This window comes from Octopus sinensis, linkage group LG13 (assembly GCF_006345805.1).
Source record: "Octopus sinensis linkage group LG13, ASM634580v1, whole genome shotgun sequence".
Lineage (NCBI taxonomy): Eukaryota > Metazoa > Mollusca > Cephalopoda > Octopoda > Octopodidae > Octopus > Octopus sinensis.
In genome coordinates this window covers 18,727,817-18,750,042 of record NC_043009.1, presented here as the reverse complement: position 1 = coordinate 18,750,042, position 22,226 = coordinate 18,727,817, and the positions used below count along the sequence as shown (strand labels likewise).

The following is a 22,226-nucleotide window of genomic DNA, read 5'->3' as shown; positions in this document are numbered from 1 at the left end:
TAATGTTTTCATTGGCTTTTGGGCGGTAATTTTTGGCTTCGGTGGTTTGGCTATTTTGGGGGATAAAAATGGTGATGTGGATACTTTTAATGTGCCCTTGATGAAAAGAATTCCTTAGAATCTGTGAGATTTCAGAACAAGAGTGGGAAGATATATCACGTGATAGGAAAGGCTGGAAAGAGTCTATTACGGAGTGAGCACATTCCAGCGAAATGCAAACGAGTGGTTATACGTAAGATCAGTACGAAAATACAATTCCGTTGACCCTACAGTTCTTCATCTAGACTGTGAAATCTGTGGCTACATACGTATCACTCAGGTCTGGGGAGCCTAAAGAGAAGCCGTGAAGGAAGACCTGTTTCAAACTACAACGACTTTCTGGTTGGGGCCAGCCTCACATGCATTGTCTCTGCTAGAAAACGTATAGAAATCGCTCGGGTTTATCGAAGCACAGAGAAAAATCACCAGAATGATCTTGAACAACCAAGAAATCAAAGGAAATTGTATGAATGTATGAACCTGCAACAATTTCTTTAAGCCACTGTCAGGATTCAGGAGCCATTGCTGTTCTCATTACATGTAATGCTATGATACACTTTATTTAGTCAGCCATGATCATACTCGTTTAACGAACCGACAGCCATCATACATGTCTGTCTGTCTGTAGCAGGTGGAGAAGGATTGTGCACGAGGGGACAGGTCAGGTACTTTTGAGAAATCTCGAGTTGCGCATGAAGAAGTAAGGAGGGATGTCAGGAAGGGCATCGCTGTTACACTTCCAGATGGGAAGGGTCTTCCTGTAATGCTGACATGCAGTGTCTGTGCAAGACCCTGCCTCAGTAAAGCTGGACTCAAGAGTCATCTTCGTAGTCATAAAACGAGACAGATGAGAGACAACCTGGCCACTGGTGGTGGTGTTAAACACCATACTAATCATATCTGTCAGGCATGTGGAAGAGAGTGTAATTCGGCAAGAGGACTTAAACGACATGCAAAGGTACATGAAGCCCAGTTACAACTACAGCAGGCTATTGTCGGTAGAGGTTTTAGCTGCCAATTCTGTACAAGACATTGTAGATCTTTAGCTGGGCTAAAAAGTCACATTTGATCACAGCACCAATAACAGTTAAGCTTCGTGCAATGGCCATACTAGATAACGAGGGGGCAGCCATCATGTATGTATGTATGCATGTATGTATGTATGTATGTATGTATGTATGTATGTATGTATGTATGTATGCATGCATGTATGCATGCATGCATGAATGTATGTATGCATGTATATACATTATGTACGTATGTATGTGTGTATGTATATATGCATGCCTGCATATATGTATATATATGTATCTATCTGTCTATCTATATCTATCTATCAATCTATCTATCTATCTATCTATCTATCTATCTATATCTATCTATCTATCTATCTATCTATCTATCTATCTATCTCTCTCTCTCTCTCTCTCTCTCTCTATATATATATATATATATATATATATATATATATATATGTGTGTGTGTGTGTGTGTGTGTGGTGTGTGTGTGTGTGTATAGAAATTAAATATAAATTATAAATTACAAAGTGGGACAAGAACGTAAAAACACACAAAGAGACGACACAAAAAAACAGACGGGTCACTCAAAGCCTCTAATCTTCAGTCGGGAACCGGATCATCTTAGCAATTTCGGCTGATTAATCTCGATATCGCTCCGATCCGGCCAGCCCCAAAGAAAAACTAAGCCACAGGCACTAGATTTCTTGGAAAGAGGATCGAATGTATACGAAACAAGGACAGGATGCCACACGAATATAAATACAAGAAACAAAAAATAGAAATAAAAAACAAGAATAGTAATAACAGGACAAAACAGCGGATGTCTTACGACTTCAGACAATTTTTAACTTATCTTGGCTGGCGTATTTGAAAAATGTCTTTGCGGCAAACGAAGACAACAGTGTTAACATGGCAGCGGTCAAGCCGGAAAGACCAGTTTGAATGCAGTCACGTGAGAGAACGGAAGAAAAGCAGGGGGCAAGGAATCAAAGAGAGAGAGAAAGAAAGGGACGAAGGCACCAAGGGGGAGAGAGAGAGAAGGAAGGAATTAAAGAGGGGAGAAGAAACAGGATTGGCTTAGCAATAGAAATAACGGTGCAAAGTAAGAAAGACGGATATATATATATATATATATATAGTAAGAAAAGGGGAGAGGAGAATTTCGACTATCCCCACGTGGTGAGTTGTAATGCAAAAAGTATATATATAAAATAAAAGAAGGAAAATGTACACATTTTACATAGTTTTAATATCCTTTTTGGATCTTTTCAATTCTGAAGCCAGTTTTTTCAAATTTTTCCTACTGAACCAAACAATTTGAAACTTCGTATACTGGTAGAATGTGTCAAAAGTAAACTTAATTGTAAACCAGAATGAAAACGGATTTGTAACTTCTAAGTTTAACGTTGTTTAATAATTAGAATTTTAACCAATGATATTCCGTCATTCGGCTTTATTTTATTTACTCCGTCTCGACCACCAATTTGGTGACGTATTAAACATCTTAAATGTAAATAAACCGCATGTCTCCGTGAAATCTCCTTCTAATTATTTAACCTACTCATGTTTCCAGGATCCTATAGTCAGCCACCTTCTAATAACAATATTTAAAACTAGTTAATAAGCCACATGTATTAAATTGAAAATGTTTCCATTCTGTTAGTACTTGCTTTCGTTTGCTATTAAGAAGTGGCATCTCAGTGACGAGGCTTCTAACAAGATTTCGTTTCTAAGCTAATGCGTTTCATTTCACTTATTGTATTTATTTGTGCAAAAGGCAAGAAATTTAATATTAAAAAAGCAAAGAGCTGGCAGAAACGTTAGCACGCCGGGCGAAATGCGTAGCCGTATTTCGTCTGCCGTTACGTTCTGTGTTTGTTTACAGTTTTCAAACGAACGTTAGTACGTCACAAAAGCGCTTTCTACGTCACACTAATAGAATGCAGTCAAGTTTTACACCTGAAAACAAACAATCTGATTGGTTAAAATTCGCAGTTTTAATCTACGGTTAAAGTCATAAAATAGATTTTTCTCAAATAAACTAGTTCCAACCTGTGTCTTGTTTTGCTAGACTCTATCAGCATACGAAGTTTCAGATTATTTAGTTAAGTAGAAAGATCTGTGGTCCTGGCTTCAGAATTGAAAAGATCCTATTTTTTGATATATTTTACAAGTGAAAGATATTGTGTCTGTGGACCGGTTTCACTTTCTATAATCCTGACATTGAAATTATTGTAATTTCGTATTTTCTTAAGAAGATTTTAGTATATATTCTTGGAAGGAAGTTTGTGAATGAATCAACAAGTAGAAAAATATAAGGGGAAGTAATTGGAGATCGTTAGTAATCGGGACAGGGGAGGTAATTACTAATTTTTGTTTTTTGGGCGGGGCGGGGGGGGGGGGGAAATATACAAAATCCAAAAGTTAAAATGAGATGTGAAATGTTTACTGTGATGGATATGTGATCATACTGGGACCAAAGCTGGTTATGCGTTCATATTTAGACGCGTTAGGTATTTTTCGGTAAATAAATTTTCTTTATTTAAACGTTCTTGTACAGAAATTGTTTCTTAGCACTGGTAGACGGGGAAAACTGTAAAGTTTGGTTGGATATTATCTGCACATCTCTCTATGTGTTCACTTAAAGGAATCTGTCTGTGCTTTGGGAAACGGATCTGTTCCTTATGTAATATATATATATATATATATATATATATATATATATATATATATATATATATATATATATATATATATATATATATACACATATATACACATACATACATACATGATTATAATTACACCTGTATAATGATATATTTATATTGATTATATATATATATATATAATATAGTATAAATATACATATGTGTGTGTGTGTATACTAGTGTACCCGTGCCGTCAGAACTGACAGCATAAAAATTATATGGATAATAAAATGAAAAGATTACAACCTATATGTTAATAACTGTTTCAACACCATATGTCTAGTGAAAATCCTCCCATCAATGAGTTCGCCTTGTTTTGGATGGTTCTTTACCAACGTTTTAATATTATTACTGTTTCTACTTCTACTCAATGCAACAGAAAGTTGTCCGTGGCTAAATGCTGGTGATGTCAGGATGATGCCAACATTATTGAAGCTCTGCCTTTGTGATTTGTTTATAGTCATTTCAAATGCCGGGGTAACAGGAAACTGTCATCTATTCATACTAAAGGGAAGGGTTGTCTCACTGGGACGGAAGTTCATGAGCGGAATAAAGGCTTCCTTTCCTTTCTTACTTACATTAAGTATTTTCCCATGAATGAAAAAATCCTTGATGGACAGCACTAAGATCCGGGTCCCATTGAGTAAACCTCTCACTGGATTCAGGTTCCTTAGCAACATGACCATCGAATGCCTCTTCAAGGACAGTATATGAGGTGGCATCCCAGAAAGAGTCAGTGAATTTTAAAACTCCAGTGGATAATGTATAACAACTTCGTTATTTTCCTCAGCAGCGAACGCTTCTGTAGATTGTTGCTTCACCATGCAATAATGATATTATGTCAGTGTTTATGTGAAGACAATCTTTGCTTTTAGGTGTCAAAATGATCGTTGATGACACTCTTTCAACTACCTCGTCATTATTTAGTAATAATTCTTCCCCCAAAACTTCTCTAATACCATATTTTGGGGAATTTCTACGAAGTTTTCTTCATGCTCTTCATTGTTGGAGAGGGTTCCATTTCCAACCTCTTAGAGTCACCTGTTGAAGTCATCTTGTCCAGTCATGCGCATATTTTCTGTCAAACTGAGTTTTGTTACAAAATGCTAGAGAGGAGATTGCTTAGTTGAGGACTCAATTACTGCTGGATTGGATCCTCTTGGGATGACAGGTGGAGTTTGTTTGAATTCTCCGCCAAATAGCAACAGTTTTCCACCGAATAGTCTGAGCGAATTCATTATTTGCCCCAGCAGCAGATCAATGGCTCTCGGAGCATAGCAAGATAATATTGATGCTTCATCAATAATTAAAAGGTGAGCCTGCTTTAATTTTTCAGATGACTCTGAAGGGATTCTCATGTGAGAGGTGAAACTGTCATGCAATGGGACGGGTAGCTTGAGTCCACTGTGAACAGACCTTCCATCGATGAGCAAATTAGCAGCTATGCCTGTAGTAGCATAGGAAAGGACATACTTGTTTTGCCTTCTTAGAGAAGCTATCAATGTATTGTACAGGTAGATCTTTCCCGTACTTCCAGGGCCTTCGACGAAAAAGAATCTACTCTGTCTTTCATCGTCATTGGTGGCTGCAATAATGTGTTCATTAACCTGGCGCTGAGTCTCAGTGAAGGATGCAGTGCACCGCTCAACATCAACTCCTTCAACGTTGTTCTTTTCAGCAGTTACTTCATGAAAGGCTGCTGCAGCTGGGACTGGAAGATGCAAATCTCTGCAGCATAACCCATATACTCGCAGTGTTGACTCGATATCATTTAACGCTCTTTGGATGGCCACCTCTCGAGTGTTAATTCTTGTGAAATCCTTAATCATCTCCTCCTCAAACTGGTGGTGCAGCTGCGAAGGGTTAGCTGGGGTGATGAAGATGCAAATGAGAGCAGACAATTGTCTCAGCTGAAATGGCATACCTGTAAGGGACGCTTCTTCTATTTCCCTGTGCCATTCTTCATTTTGAACTAAATTTCTAAAGAGCGCAGCTTCTTTAAATGAGTTGCAGACTACGCCATCTTCCGGTTTCATGTCCTCCTAACTTCGACCTTCAGGAAAGTCTCAAGTAAAATCGTTCCTCATCCTTCGGGCTAACGGTGTACAGTCTGGAGATGACTTTATCCCCTTCTCGTTGCGCTTCTATACAGTTGTCTGCTTATTGACGACATAACTGAACGGAATATCCGAATAATGCAAGTTCTGTGCATTTTCATCTGTTCGATTCAGAAGATACCAAACTTCAAAGTATATAAGTTGCTCTTGTGGCAGATGGACAGGCAGATGAATAACTGAATGAGATCTGTCATGCATTTTATTCTCAAACAGGCGCCACATACTTCCAGGAGCACTCACATACCGAGTATCTAAATGGTTGCGTACTTCATCATGCACAATCTCATTGTTTGAAATTGTTTCATTGATGTCAGCATAGATGGAGTCATATCCCTTGTAGATATATTTGTAAATATATTTCACAGAGGAGACGAAGAGGCAGATCTCAACACAAATATGAACATTGAACTTATGGCACAGATGTTTATTGTAGGGCACTACATATTGGTTGTCTATTGGATGGTTGTGAACTCGAACTAATGCCCCTCGATGTCACCTGTACAACGGGTAACCGTTTGTGTTTATTTATCGGTGTCTCTTGTTGATACACCTTTGGAAATTCTTTAAGGCACCCGTTATTTTCCATGCAGGGTTGAGATCACCACAGGGCCCATGGATCATGCACCTTTTCACTGTTTCATGTGGTAAGGGTTCAATGACGGGATCCGGGATCTTGGCACAGACAATTTGATTAATTCCTTCAGGATCAATCAATTTAATCATCAAGGTGCAAAATGATCAACAGGTGGGCATGTGGTAAGCCCCTCTTTTGAAATTCAATGGTGTAGCAGTAAGAAGTGACTCTTCCAAATATATATTTCTTAGTGGTATCATTCAAGAGTTCGTGCAGCTTTATATTGAATACACGGGCCACCAAGTCCGGTCTATCTGATGAAGTTTGGCCTGGAAGTAACTTCTCTTTAATTCCTTGCCAATTAGGATCGCAGGTTATTGTGAGGAAAATATCAGCAGAACCATAAATGTGGACAATAGCCATGGCGTCTTGATAGCGCTCATGCATATTACAAGTAGAACCTTGAAATGATGAAGGCAAGGTAACTGTGCGTTCTACTTGAGCATTTGCAGCATTCCGTAAATGATCAGCAAGACCACGGTATTGTTCTATTTTTAACCTGTGTTGATGGTTCTTCACAAAATTTATATTGTTACCTTCGACTTGCAGCTAAGAGCCTACTGCTCATTGCTGGAAGAGCTTGCCTCCATGGATAACTGGGTTGAATTCACCATCTCTAACTGCTGCAAGAGATATTTTATGTTGGAGCATTGTAACATTTTGCCTTGAGTTTGTTCTATTTCTATTACCAATCATATGTGGTTGCCAGCCTGGCTTTCTTATTTGGAAAGAACAATACATATGTCATTGGGTTGAGGTTGGGGCTAAGAATGTTCAGACTGATCACAGGGACTTCATTGTTTCTTGGGTAAACCTTGAAATCTCTGTTGAATGGTGGCTCACCGTCAGTATTGCTGAAGACCATAGCTATTTCAGTAACTGTTGGTAAATTGTATTTCCACCTATCAGCAATGCGATCCTTGTTGAAGACTAAATTTACGACAGACATAGGCCTCTGTTCCTGTTGGGCATGCTGCTCCTCATGCAGTTATACTTCTCGTAATGTGCTTTAAGATGCAGTATAGACATTGTTATCTCTGATAATCTCATCCAATTTGTGTATCACCTCAGGTATACAGCTTTCATTTTCTGCATTCTGAGCCCGCACTGTGGTAGCTTGAACGCTGTCAACAATATACAGTTGCACAAATTGCGTCTGTTGGCCCTGTGCGAAGTCCTGTGATAACCTTAGCCATGCACTCTGAAGTAGAATGGAGCTCGTCCTTGTGGGTCATCAATGTGAGCACCCATAGATGCGACAGATAGAGCAGAGTTGTATGACCTTATATTTTCTTTGAAGTTAACATAATGTGGACGTTGAGGGTCTGACAACAGGGATCGTAAGTATGGAGGAAATTCTCTTCTAACTGGAGGCAGGACTTTCCCTTTATGGCAGCAACTTTTAAAGCATCCGTCTGATGGTCGCTCTGAAGCAAAATGTTTGGCTCTACAAAACCGACACAACGTGTTCATGTCACAACAGTTATGAACTTGAACATTCTCTTCATTATAATTATGATTATTTATTAAATTTACATGATTTCCAACTCTTCGCACAACTCTCATGGCGTTCGCATTCCGCTGCCTTCGATTATTTCTTCGTTCTTCCGTTTCAGTATTCCATTCTTCTCATTTGTTCTTCAGTTTCATTTTCTAGTCTTAGTCTTTCTCTCTCTCTCCCTCTCTCTTAGACCTTCCCTCCTCTCTGCTGCTTCCTCTTCCGTTTCATCTTGTCGCCTTTGCGATGCTCTCATTCCTAGATCTTCTCTCCTCTCTGAAGTTTACTGTTCTGTTTCATCTTGGCGCTTTTGTGCTGCTCTCTGTCTTTGAATATCTCTCCTTTGTGCAATGAGGTTTTCCTTTTCATTTTGACGTCTTCGAGCCTGTCGTCTTGCATCTTGTGCTCTGATCCCTAGTCTCCCTTCTAGGGATTGACTTAATAAAATATTTTTTTATCTGCTATATTTTAATCTTCTTGCGTCCAGTTCTTCCGGTGAGATTGGCTGTTCTTCGCCTTTGTCTCTCTCTGGCTAACAATCGCCTTCTGTCTGCTTCATTCTCCATAGCAGCAGAAGAAAGAGTATAATATATATATATATATATATATATATATATATATATATATATATATATATATATATATATATATATATATTTATATACATACAAACATACATACATAAATACATACATACATACATACATACTCACACACACACATATATATGTATATATTTCTATATAGTTATGAGTAGGTGGGTTTGAGGATGTGTATATGTATGTACGTATATACAAGTGTAACTAAATATGCATAAGATTTCCTGTTGAAGACTAGTAAAAGCAAATATGTGATAAAAATGGAAATGCGATCACATGACAGTGGCTGCTTCCCGCCACTGAAACGCTTGTAGTCACCTTTTCCCATGTTTTCTGCACTTATTTTATTTCTGATTTTAAAATTCAGTCTAAACAGATGTTTTCGTTTATGACTAAATTATGTTTCTTCTGGTCTTCTGGATCAGTGATACTTATGTTTGTTAATTTTCTAGTGACCAAAGTATACGTTTTCTGAATTAAATCTTTTTTTTTTTTTTCACTCAAATAATGCCTTCTTATTGGGATGGAGAAGCAAACTATTGAATAAATCAATTTACTTTATTTTTTGTCTTTGTGTTTGAACGTGTGTTTTTGAGTGAATTTTTTTTTTTGTACGAGTATGTGTATGTATGACTTCGTGGGTATGTGCGCTTGCACGTGTGTTGTTTCTGTTAATTGTATTGCTATTAATATTAGTATTTTGGTTTTTAAACCTAAATCATTGTCTTTATTATTTATTATTGTTGTTACTGTTTTGAGGTTCTTTAATTAAATCACTCTCTTAAAGACAAGATACTTATGGGATCTTTTCTGTTTTGGCTGCCAATTTCAATCTCTTCAATTCCTGCTCGAATTGATTTCATATTCGGTGTAATGATATGGTTTCATATGCTAATCACTGCTTTGAAATTCATTTTTGTAGTAAATCAATAAAAAAAAGAGTAATCCTTTGCTATATCGTAGTTCACCTATCGCCATTTTTTTGGGGGGTGGGGGGACTCTTTATGTAATTGATATCTTTTTTTTAGTTTCTGATGGAAAGTGTTAAAGGACTTACGAAAGTGCGGTCTTTGCGATATGGAAAGATGGCTCATCTGGAAAAGCAGCTTAGACCCCGCCACATGTCTAAATTCAAGGACTGAACTTTTTGGATCATGTCCATATGTGACTAAATATTTGTTACGTTTTTGGTCCCTCCGAGATTACAGATAGGACTTGCTTTCTATATTGTGTTCACATACAAGTTCTTTATCTCTGTACGTTTTACTTATATTTCTTATATATTTATATATATTTTTTTTTTATATATTTATATATATATTTTTTTTCATATATTTATAGAGATAATGTTTTTTAGTTTTATCGCTCATATATTTTTACACATTTTTTCTGTATTCTACCTTCCACCCTGCACTTTACGTGTATATGTAATTTTTTGTGCGCGCGTGTGGTTGTGTGCCGGTATGTGCGTATATAGACGTATGAACCTTTTTTGTGCACGTGTGTGTGTGCGTATATAGGTGTATGTGGGTATGTGCGTATATAGACGTGTGAGTGCGTGCATGCGAGTATGTGCGTATATAGACGTGTTTTACTCTATTGCTTATTTTTTACACTTTTTTCAGAATTTTTGCCTTTAGCCCTGTTTTTTCTTCTGCGTGTGCGTATATAGTCGTGTGTATGAACCCTTTTTTGTGTGCGCGCGTGTGTGCGAGCGTGTACGTATATATTTTTTGGCGAATGTGTGGGTGAGCATATGTGTGTTTCAAGTAAAAGTGGATGAGTATATACATATAGGTGCATGTACGTGGGTGTATGAGCGCGCATGTGTATGTATGGACATGCGCGCTTACGCGATTAATATGAACATTTTTACTCCCTCTCCTCACTTAGCGGTCATTCTAATAGCGCTTTTGTCTTAATAACGGTCAATCACACAGTAATTTCCCTTTGTTTTTCAGAGCATTTTTTCGATGGCCCAATAACTGAAGAGATGCCGGCGTGGGTTTCCGCCCCGACATCCGAAACTCGGAGTTTTATTATGGCTACCGAATAATTGTCACATATTATATTTACAGATATATATATATATATATATATATATATATATATATATATATATATATATATATATATATATATATATATATATATATAGGATAGTGGTACAACAATGCACAATATTTACTGGAAATACCAGTCGATAATATACGACGCTATCGTAAAGCTTCACTGGCAAAAGTATTTATATAATGTTATATAAGAACATTATATAAGTGTACAACCCAAATGTGGATAATGTAGGACCTAAGTTTCGAACTTTACAAATTACGTTTGTTAACATAAAGTTGATTAGTTCTCTTCTGCTAGATTCACCTAGACAAAATTTCAAATGTCGCTACATCAATCAATGCCAATATTACTCGTCTGGACGCCTGGCCGTTAACAGACTGAAAACAGTAAAAAAAATATTAAATAGTGCAATACTGTAGTATTGCTTCTCAGTAAAACAAAGCACCGTCGGGTTAAAGGATAAATATAGGATAGTGGTACAAAATGCACCAATATTTACTGTATTGCACTATTTAATAATTTTTTCTTTGTATATATATATATATATATATATATATATATATATAATATATATAAAATATATATATATATATATATGAAGTGGTGTACATATATAGGGTTTGAAGTGGTGTATTGAGAAAAAGGAGGCAGTCAGAATTTGGAAATCCTTTATTAGCGTTTTCGTTCGTTTTTCGAACTCGTCAACACAAAATCAAAATGGTAAAAACAGAACGTTTCGTTGTTCATTTATATGAATCGGATGCTTTTTTTTTTTTGCTTTGTTTAGAAGGGGAGAATATTGTTTTTGTATTTTTGGAAAAAGAGGGAGAGAGAAAGAAAAACAAAAAGGGGGAATAGATAAATAGATAGATAGAGAGAGAGAGAGAGAGAGAGGACAATCGAGAAAGAGGAGAAAAAATAGTAATAAAGGATGGGGAAAGGATGGATGGGTAGATAGATAGATAGATAGAAAGAGAGAGAGAGAGAGAGAGAGAGAGAGAAAACTAGTGAAAGAAGTTTCTTTTCAATTTGATGTGGTCAATTCATTGAAATTTCATTACAAAGCATTGTTTTGCTTTTCTTTCTCCTTTCTTTTTTCTTTCCATTGTATACCTATCAACATATTTTCTCACAAGGGCTGGTGACCTTTCAAAGGTGTCACTCTTAGGAAGTAGGATGGAAGAAATAAAAAGAGGTGGGAGAGCGCAGCCATCACTGAAAAATAAAAAAAGGGTTCAAAGTTCAAAGTCCTATGAAAATGTATATTCCTTTACACTTGTATAGCCAAGTCCCATATACTATTAATTCTATGTTTAGCACGAACAAACATTAAATATTAGTACAACATTCATAAATTAGGAAAATAAAGTCGAAAGATATATACTAATAATTTGGTAATGTTTATGATCCAATCTATTCTCTAAGCAAACCTCGTGAATGAGTTTTGTACGTATATTGTATATTTGGCTTTGTATTTTAGCATTGCATATTTAGTTTTGTATGTATATTGTATATTGCATATTTATTATTTTTCTCCTCTTTCTGAAACTTCTCTCTCTGTCTATTCCCCCACTTTGCTTTTCTTTCTCTCTCCCCCAATAACAAAAACTATATTCTCCTCTTCTAAGCAAAACTAAAAACCACCCGATTCATATAAATGAACAACAAAATGTTCAGTTTTTACCATTACGAAAGCGCCAATAAAAGATTATCTAAAATTGTGACTGCCTCCTTTCTCTCTCTCTCTCTCTCTCTCTCTTCTCTCTCTCTCTCTATATATATATATATATATATATATATATATATATATATATAAATAACTTTTTTTTTTAATTCTGTTGGGTAGCTTCCCGATTTCAGCACGACGTTTATTTGCAGTGAGTGTATAATGATATGTGGAAATTGACGAAATGAAGTCTGTTATCAGCATATTGGCATGGAAATAATTTTTCTTTTGCCCTTGTTTATAAGTTGCTTATAATTTTAACCTTAAAGGTATTTTAATATGCCGCTACTTTTTGATGAAATTTTTTTCTGAAAAGAATTTCATCCTGTAGTAGTAGTAGTAGTAGTAGTAGTAGTGTATATATATGTTGGCAATGTAGCTTCAGAAGTCAGCAATTCTTTCGCTCGGGTTCACCAGTTGTAACGATGAAGATTATTTTGTATCGGTTGAAATTGAGTTTGTTACTGTTGTGATTGATTTGTTTCTGTTGAAATAGATATGTATAAGGATAATATGGTAAACGATAGTTGATATACAGTAGGATGGAATGTCGGTGTCGTAATCAGTTTGGTTCTTCGTTGATTGCCATTATGTAAGGATGAAAGAACAGTGATTGAAGTTGTGAAGAAAATATTTATTTTTACCTTTACATCGTATGTACCTTGCCTCGACGGGCAGGTTATAAAATCCAACAGCATGCGAAGTAACGGGAAGTGTAGATTTTCCTTGTATGGTTTGTGTTTATGTTCTAGTCATTGTGTAGTAGTAATTACAGAGAGAGATAGAATGATGTTGTAAGAGAAAATAAAGTGAGCTAGTGAGAGTGAGAGTGTGTGACGAAACAACTGCTTCGTTGGTGAGTTACCATCGTTGTCATTTTTATGCCCTTATCTTTAGAAACGGCGTTTTGTTTATCCTGTCAGCCAGACTCCGTTCTCACTAAGTTGTCAGCAACAGACTGAGTTGTCACCGAGTGACTAACTAATTGTTGCTTGGGGTTCTTGCTTTTATAACTATCCAGAAGGATAGACATATCGTTGAGAACAATGGATTTCGTTGGTGGTACTAGTTATTTTAATTCTAGCTTTGGTCGCTTATAAGAGGTTAGAAGTTTCAAGTCCTGAAGACATTATTTCGGACTGGCTAAGGCAATCTGGCAAATATAAACTGTCACAGAAAAACCATTGTTCCACCGTGAGAAAAGTTCTGTTGAACTGTTACTTGAAATTTGGCTATGGTGAATCGAATCCACTTCATGCCTGCAAGATCCACTACATATATAAGTGTGTGTGTGTGTGTGTGTGTGTGTGTGTATAAGAAATATTTAACAACATCTTTGGTAGATGAAAGAAATATTTAACAACATCGTTGGTAGATGGGTATATAGGGATTTTATATCCACGGTAAATAGGGACTGAAAGCCAGAAAGGGAGGAAAAAGTGTTGAGAGTCTTATGAGCTTGGTCAGTATCGTGGATATGCGAGGGCAGGATAATGAAAAATCGTGACGTCTGCAAGAATTCATAATGCACATAAACTCAATGTTCTCTTTTTACTCCATCATTTACCTGCTGTAGACAATTATGGCTAAGCGCCATAGCATAATTCAAATATAATTAACCGCCTAAACTTTTACTTATTGTATAACTATCATTCACAAATACACACAGCACTCTACAGAACATAAAATATTTTTACACGAGTACTTCACTAATATGTGTTATAGAAAGTGCGATTCATATATTCCCTACCTACATCTACAAGCTCCTTGTGCCCTGAATATATATATGTGTGTGTGTGTGTGAGGGAGAGAGAGAGAGAGAGAAAGAAAGAGAGAGATTGTATGTGAAACATGCAAAAAGGATGCTTTACTCCAAGCCGGACTAGTTTGAATCCCGTGTAGAATTTTATGAGAAACTAAATTCTTACTGTAACTATCCACGGAGGTAAGCTTATAGACCGGCTATTACTTAGAGCTTCAGTAAAATAGATAAATAATTTGCATGGATATTGCATTGAAATTTGTTCAAACATACAACGTTGGCTAAAATTCTATTCTACAGTAGAACATTAAAACAAAACGTTGCCAACAGGATTATAAACAGTTGTTATTGAAATCGTAACATATAATAGAAACATTTTACTTTTTTACTTTCATTTTTTGTTACATATACATGAAAACAAAAATGCCTTCAGGCCTGAGATTATAGACGAACATTTTGTTGACCTTGGTGACTTTTGATATTTGGGATTTCCAATTTGAATTTCTGGTATATGATGAAAGAAATAGCTCGCGCTCTACATGAAAAGTATGTTGCTTGCGTTTTGCTTTTCAGACGTTTTAATGTAATTTTAGGAGCGTATTAATAAGAACGTTTACATTTAGGAGTGTGGACATGTTCTTTTTATTAGTCGATATTGTACTTAGTGATATAGTGTCGTTGTTATTAGAGCTGTTGTGTTATTGTGTTGTGTCACATGGTGTAGTTACTATTGCTGAAGTTATTTTGGTTTGGTTATTATTACAGTTGGTACAACAGTTTACTGATATTTAACTATTCACTACATATCTACTGTTTTTTTTTTTTTGTTTGTTGAACGCAATTTTTCGCCAGTTATCAGCTTTTTTTTTCTTTTTTTTTATATAGTTCTTCAGTTCGATGGCTTGTTTTATTTTTGCTGTATGTTAGTTCTGTTAATGTTTCCTATTCGTTTTTATTTTGAATGCTTGCATTTCTAGTGTGGTGTTTATTTCTTGGTGCGTTGATATTCGTTTGCAGTGTTTATGTACTGGATGCATAACGTAGTTTAACTAAGCATGATTTATCAGAATGCAATCAAAGAGGGAAGGGATGCTGCGTTGAAGTTACAGCATTTTTCTTGTATAACAGCAATATGAACGTTACAGTGAAGTTTTCTTTTAGCTTTAGATTTTCAGGCTAGGAGTATTTTGTATAGAATATGGTTGGTAATTCAGACTAATGCAGTTCTCAATGTTATCTAGTGGTTGTATTTTGAGATGTGACATCAATCATCATTAATTACTGAAATAACGCTGGTTAGTTTATGAATAGTTACTGAAAGAACACTGGGTAAAAATTTCTTAATATAAATAAATTAAGGACATGTATAAACTGTTAAATTAAGATGTGTATTTATAATATATCTTTCAACTACAGTCGTTTTATATTCTTGATTCACTCAGGCAGTAATTATTTTCTCTAATGAGTTTGTATATGTTTGTGTAGAGTGTGTGATTATAATAATTATTTGTAACACATCAGATAGAAAATGGATGGTAAATCAAATTAATGCTATTTTATGGTTGTCTGTTGAGATGTGACATCGATCATCGTCTGTTATTGAAAGAACGTTGGTTCACGCATACACACATACTCACACAGAACTGAAACGATGCTTGACTTTTCTTTTCAGCGTTGAATGTTCACCATCCCATTTCCATTGCACACACACACAAACATTCGCATTCCTCCCTTTTACATACACACATATACTCACACAGAGTTGAAACGCTGTTTGATTTTTTCACCGTAAAATTTCCATCATCCCACTACTAAGTTTGCCATCACCCCTTCCTGCCTTATTCATCTGTCACCCCTTCCTTTTTCATTCATATGTTGTGACGGAGAAAATCCAAGAGTATTATTATAGTAGAAGATACACAACGCTCTCTTTGCCACTTCCTCTCTCTCATTGCTATTACTTTCTCTCACTCTATTTCAGTCATGCTATTACTCTCACTACTTTTCCTGCCCTGAATTATTATTTTCTCTGCTCAACCTTCACTTATACTACTCTTTGTCTCACTCCCTCCTACTGTGTGATTTTGGACATATATATATATATATATATATATATATATATATATACACAAATATATAAAAGCACTACGCTCATTATTATATTAAGAGATGGTTACGTGATATTCTTCGATTACATGTATTTTAAAGGTGGTTGTCTTGAGATTTGGTATGGTAGTTATTTTTTTTATAACATTGTACTTTGTGCAGCAAATTTGTTACTGAGCATGAAATTTTAGTAAGAAGACAATAGTAGCGCTGTTGGTTTTTTGTATTGTTTTATTCTGATACGTAGTTATGCTTCCTGTTCTTTTTTTTTTTTTCTCATGCATGAGATTTGTACGGGGATAATTTCACCATTTCGACTTTTATTTTTATTTTTTACTTTCTTTTGAAACGTGCGACCAGAACTAAATTTTCAAGTATGTCATTCCTTTTTGAAGACTGCATTAGTAATTTCAGGAAATTAGGTTGCTCATTCGAATGACTATTTAATAGCACGACACCTCATATTGATGTGTTTGTTAAAAGTTTGTATGGTAATAAAGGTATTTATGGGTAAACCATCATTATACTTGTATGGAGAAGTTTTATTTCTTTATTAATTGTTTATAATTTTTTGATGACGGCTGTATTCGGGGATTCAGTAGTATATAGTGTTATTGGAATTATATTGCTTCTAGAGTGTACTGTTATTCTGTTCGCTTTTCCTGTTGAAATAGTCTGTTCTATATGGACTGTACGTCGGATCCTTTGGATGAATAGGTATAATTTCCACACAAGCATGCTCTTTCAGAATGTATTGGTATAAATATAGATGAAGGTTCCCTTTCGCTGTATCTATACCAATATGCATCAAACCTTTCACCAATGGTCAGGCTGTATCTTTTCGTAGGTTTTTTCTTCTATCATCCCTCCATACACATATGATACACTAAATATTGCAGCCATTTGCACAAAATGGTTCACAGAATAACCATATGTTACAAATCTGTTGTGAGTGAGGAAAGCTATTTTTGTTGTCGCAGCATAGCAACGTTGTGCTATGGCATACTCCATCTAATCAAGACTGGGCTCGTATGAATACCGAAGGTAGTTCTCTGCCCAAGCAGAGAAGTTTCAAGCAGTTGGCGAAAAGAACGCGCACCAACAACATTCCCTCTTTCAACAGGAAACCTCTTGGTTTTTCACCACCAGCTTCGTGCAGCTAACTCTGAGTTATATCGGCTCTCGACTTGTCACCTCATGAACAGCTTATTTCATTTTTGCTAACTTAACTCCGTGAAATTCTGGATGACATCAGCCATAACTCTGTCTCATAATGAACAGTATACTTTCGTTTAAGCTAGCTCCGATCCTATTAGCTTATAACGACTGCCAACTGAATCTATTGTTCAGACGTAAGTTGTAATATTTTCCCTGACTCGCATACATACAGGCAACTATCTTTTTACTTCTTGTTAGCTCTGGTAATAATTTGATAAATTATTTGTTTAAAAACTGTCTTCTGATATACACATGTTTCTCAAAAGCACATTTACTGGATTTTCCCACGAACACTTTCATACTTTAAATTAGTGACCACCTTCACTAAATTGGTGACCTAGACGTTTAAATATTTCTTCTCTAGTTCTGGTAGTGGTTCAGCTATAGGAACAAGGTCATCAGCATAAATATCTTGAATTTCTCTGTTATTGCCTGGAGGACTATGATGAACAAGAAGGGGCTGATCCTTGGTGAAACCCTACTTCTACTCTGAATTCTTCACTATACTCGTTACTGACTGCATCCCTGTACATGGCTTGTATGGCTCTTACCAACCTCTCGTCCATCCATAGTTTCCGCATTGACCACCAGATAAGGGATCGGGGAACCCTGTCAAAGGCTTTCTCCATGTCAACAAAAGCCAAGCACAGCAGTTTATCTTTGGCTGGAAATATAACATCAGTGGTGCTTCTCCCTGGCACAAAACCAAACGGCATCTCATCTAAACTAACTCTCACTAATTAGTTGGGCTATGACCCTTTTCGCGACTTTCATCACCTGATCCAACAATTTGACACCTCCATAGTCATTTCTAAGGCATCACCTTTATCTTTGCAGCAGTTGACTATGGTACTACTACCCCAGTCATTGGGTATGACTTCTTCGTATACCACCTGACTAACTATACGGGTGACTAGATCATAGCCTACATCGCCAGATATTTCAAGCATCTCAGTGGTAATTCCTGATGGGTCAAGGGCTTTCCCTGTCTTCATATCCTTAATTGCTTTATCTACCAAGGTACTATCAATTCGGATAGCTGGTCCCTCAGTTGGGTTAACATTTGGCAGACTCTCTTTCTCCCATTCATTCTATTCATTTTGCGGCCTTTCATAGTGGCATTTGCAAATCACTTTGGTTACAGCATCATTAAATGTAAGTGAATCATCATCCATGCGGACGCCTTTCTCTCCTATGACATCGCGATTTTCTCTCACACACTGCCTTGCAATTCGAAACACTTCAAATCTCTGGTCCTCACAAGGCAGAACATTGGCAAACTCCTTCTTTTCTACTTCTCCTCTGGCTAAGTATACTTGTCTCCTAGCTTCCCTTATGGCTATCAGATACAGTTCTCTGCTACCACCACATTTCTAGTCCTTCCAGCCCTGTTTCTTTTTCCTAATGGCCCTGTGACCTACATTGTTCCACCACCATGTGACCATGGGTTGAGAGGGGACTTTGCAACAGCCACATATCTGGTCAGTGGCCCTCAACAGGTAGCCCTATAGGAACCATAGATAGATATCTTTTATCTTTTACTTGTTTCACCCCTTTTGACTGCGGCCATACTGGGGCACCATATTGAAGGGATTTTTAGATGAACAAATTGATCCTAGGACTTATTTTTTTAAAGCCTAGTACTTATTCTATCAGTCTCTTTTCCTGAAAATTTAAGTTGCACCAACATAAACACACCAACACTGGTTGTCAAGCAGTGGTGGTGGGGGACAAACACAATACACAAAGACACACACACACACACACACACATATAGTAAAGATTATTTGCCAACATAACGTGATAGTCCTGGTTAGGACGAATGCTACTGCTATTTAATCCCAGGAAGCATCGTCTCCAGCTGGCTATATGATATACTATATGTGTCCTTATATTTTTTAACAAGGGAATTTAGCATCGCCACTCAGCACAAAGTAATATCTGTGTATCACAATTTCTGGGTTATTTCTCTTCATCAGCACGGAATAGCTGCTCGGCTAGAGGTGGCACTGCTAAACTCTTGTTCGAAACATATAGTTTTCAAAGTGACACACTCTAGAGTACTGTTACTCAATGTCTCTCAAACAGCTATGCACAATGTGATACCATAAAGGAAAACTATAATCATCACTGAATTCGACTACGGGTGTCAGGACACATATATTGCTAGAAATAAGAGCTAAAATGCTCTAATGCGGTAGGAAAAGCACATAAATGTATACATATTTGTTCACAGGGCTGTAATCATCCAAAACACCAACTCAAGACTGAACATTCAGTTTCGGCTATTTCCGTAGCCTCCTCAGTAAGGACTCCTCGTTCGTGTTGTAGAAATAATAGTAATAATGGTACATCCCCTCCCACGTGATGAATGGCATGTGCTAGTTGCTATAAATAAGGTAACGTTGGTCAGTATAAACGGAGATTATGAAGTAGACAGTCATAGATAGTCGTGTCTTTAGTGGTCTTAACTAATTATACTGCTATACCAGATGGGGCGATATAACAATTCGACATTAAGGATTAAAATAGTGGCGACGAGGAATTAACAAACTCACAAAAGTTTTCTTTGTGCAAATTTTACAGGAGAAAAATCGTAAAATTATGGAAAATTTGTTAGCCAGTTTGCTCGAGTTGCAAAAACAGCAACTGAAAGAACAACAACTGCAAGAAAAACAGCATCAACAACAACTGTAAGAACAACAGCAGAAGCAGCAACAATTACTATTACAGCAACAAATGCTGCAATTAAGTCGTCAGGAAATGCGAAAAATGTACTGACATTAACATTCCTCCGTGAGCCCCCAAAACCTGAGATTGGTCCTCACTATTCCATCCCATGACTTCCTGGGTCTCCTTCTTCCACAGATACCATCCACTTTCAGTTACTGAGACTACTTTATACAGCTGTCTTTACTCATATGTATCACATGTCCAAACCAACGTAGTTCCCCTTTTGCATGCTGCATTTGATTCCTCTTATGCCCAATCTTTCTCTCAAAACTTTTGTGCTTTGACATTCATGCACATTGATGCTGCACATCCAGCAGAGCATACCGCCTTTGTTCCTTTCTAGTCTACACAGATCTTCTGCATTCAGAGCCCATGTCTCACTACCATGAAGTATAGCTGTTCGTACACAAGCATCATACAATCAACCTTTCACTTTGAGAGAGAGAGAGAGTCCTTTTCTTGCCAACAGAGGTAGTAGCTCTTTGAACTTTCTCCATCCTATTCGTATTCTAGAAATAATAATTTCAGAACATCCACCTCCATTGCTAATTTGGTCGCCTAGATGATATAAAACTATCTGCTGCCTCAAGAGAACTCCTGGGTATTTGAGAGAGTCTAAGTCCCATGTGCTTATTGTTCCTGCACATGTGCCACACACAAAAGTGACCTTATCTGTTAATCTATCTGTGGTTCCACTGTATCTTTTGTTTTGTCCATAGCTTACATTTGGTGCAGTGAATGAAATTACTTTCTACTCCTTTCCTACAAAGGTTATTTACCTGGTTGAAATAGAGTCTTATCTGCTTTCTTGCTAACAACAACTTTTGTCGTAACTAAGTTAACTTTAAGACCCTTTGATTCCAGGTTTTGCTTCATACCTGGAATTTCTTCTCTAATTCTGCTAGATTCTGCAATAAGAGCAAGGTCATTAGCTTATAATAGTTCCTATGCGCATCAAATTTTGAATTCCTCTGTTATGGCCTGGAGGACTATGATGAACAGGCGTGGACTAAGAATTGAGCTCTGGTGAACTCATTCTTCAATGCTAAATTCATCACTATGTTCATGGCCGACTCCCACCTTACTCACAGCACCTCTGTACATGGCTTGTACAGCTCTAGCAAGCCGCTTCTCTATTCCTAGCTTCCTTAGAGACCACCAGATAACAGTTTGTGGGACTCTGTCAAAAGCTTTCTCCAGTTTGACAGTGGCTTACTTTTGGCCAAATACCTTTCCTGCAGCTGTCTCACTAGGAAGATGGTATCTGTGGTACTCTTCCTCCCAGGTACAAAGCCAAACTGCATTTCAGCTAGCTTAATTCTATCTTATAATAATTCTGCTTGTTATTACATTACTTAGCCCATCGGTAACACTTTCACATGATTAGAGAAAAAGGAGAAAGAAAAGAGGGAGAGGGAAAAAGAGGATAATGCAAAGAGTGAGGTAGAAAGAGAGAGAAAAAGAAAAAGAAGGGGAGAGAAAAGACGGAGAAAGAAGCATCCATGACATGTGGTAGGGGGAATGTGATATTTAATATGTAGTTAAAAAAGTTAATTAAAGGTAGTGATATAGAGGAGAGTTAGGAATATAATTTTAGCAGAGGGGTGATGTTCTGATGATGAGATCAGAGAGAGAGAGAGTGTGTGATGGTGGGTGTATAGGGAAAAGTAATTTATTTTAATTAAAGTAAGTTTTTTTATATCACTTAACGAATGCGCATCTCAAACTTGCCATTCACACAGTTTCCCGTTTGCCTGTTATATGCAATGACTATCAATAAATCACAAGGGCAAACATTTGATAAAGTGGGGCTGTTCTTGCCTGAACCTGTATTTGGCCATGGTCGGCTATATGTTGCATTTTCAAGGGCTCGCAAATTATCTGATGTGAGAGTTAAAGTTATCAACATTGACAACCAAGATAATAGAAGAGGGAGAACTTACACGAAGAACATAATCTGCAAAGAAGTATTGGATTGAAAGGTGTACACA

The 22,226-nt window shown here is 36.7% G+C and overlaps 1 protein-coding gene across 1 annotated transcript in view; it reads left to right on the top strand.

Moving 5' to 3' along the window:
* LOC115218511 (sushi, von Willebrand factor type A, EGF and pentraxin domain-containing protein 1-like) overlaps positions 1-22,226 on the top strand; it is a 322,239-nt gene that overhangs the window by 18,205 nt on the left and 281,808 nt on the right. The window lies entirely within an intron of this gene.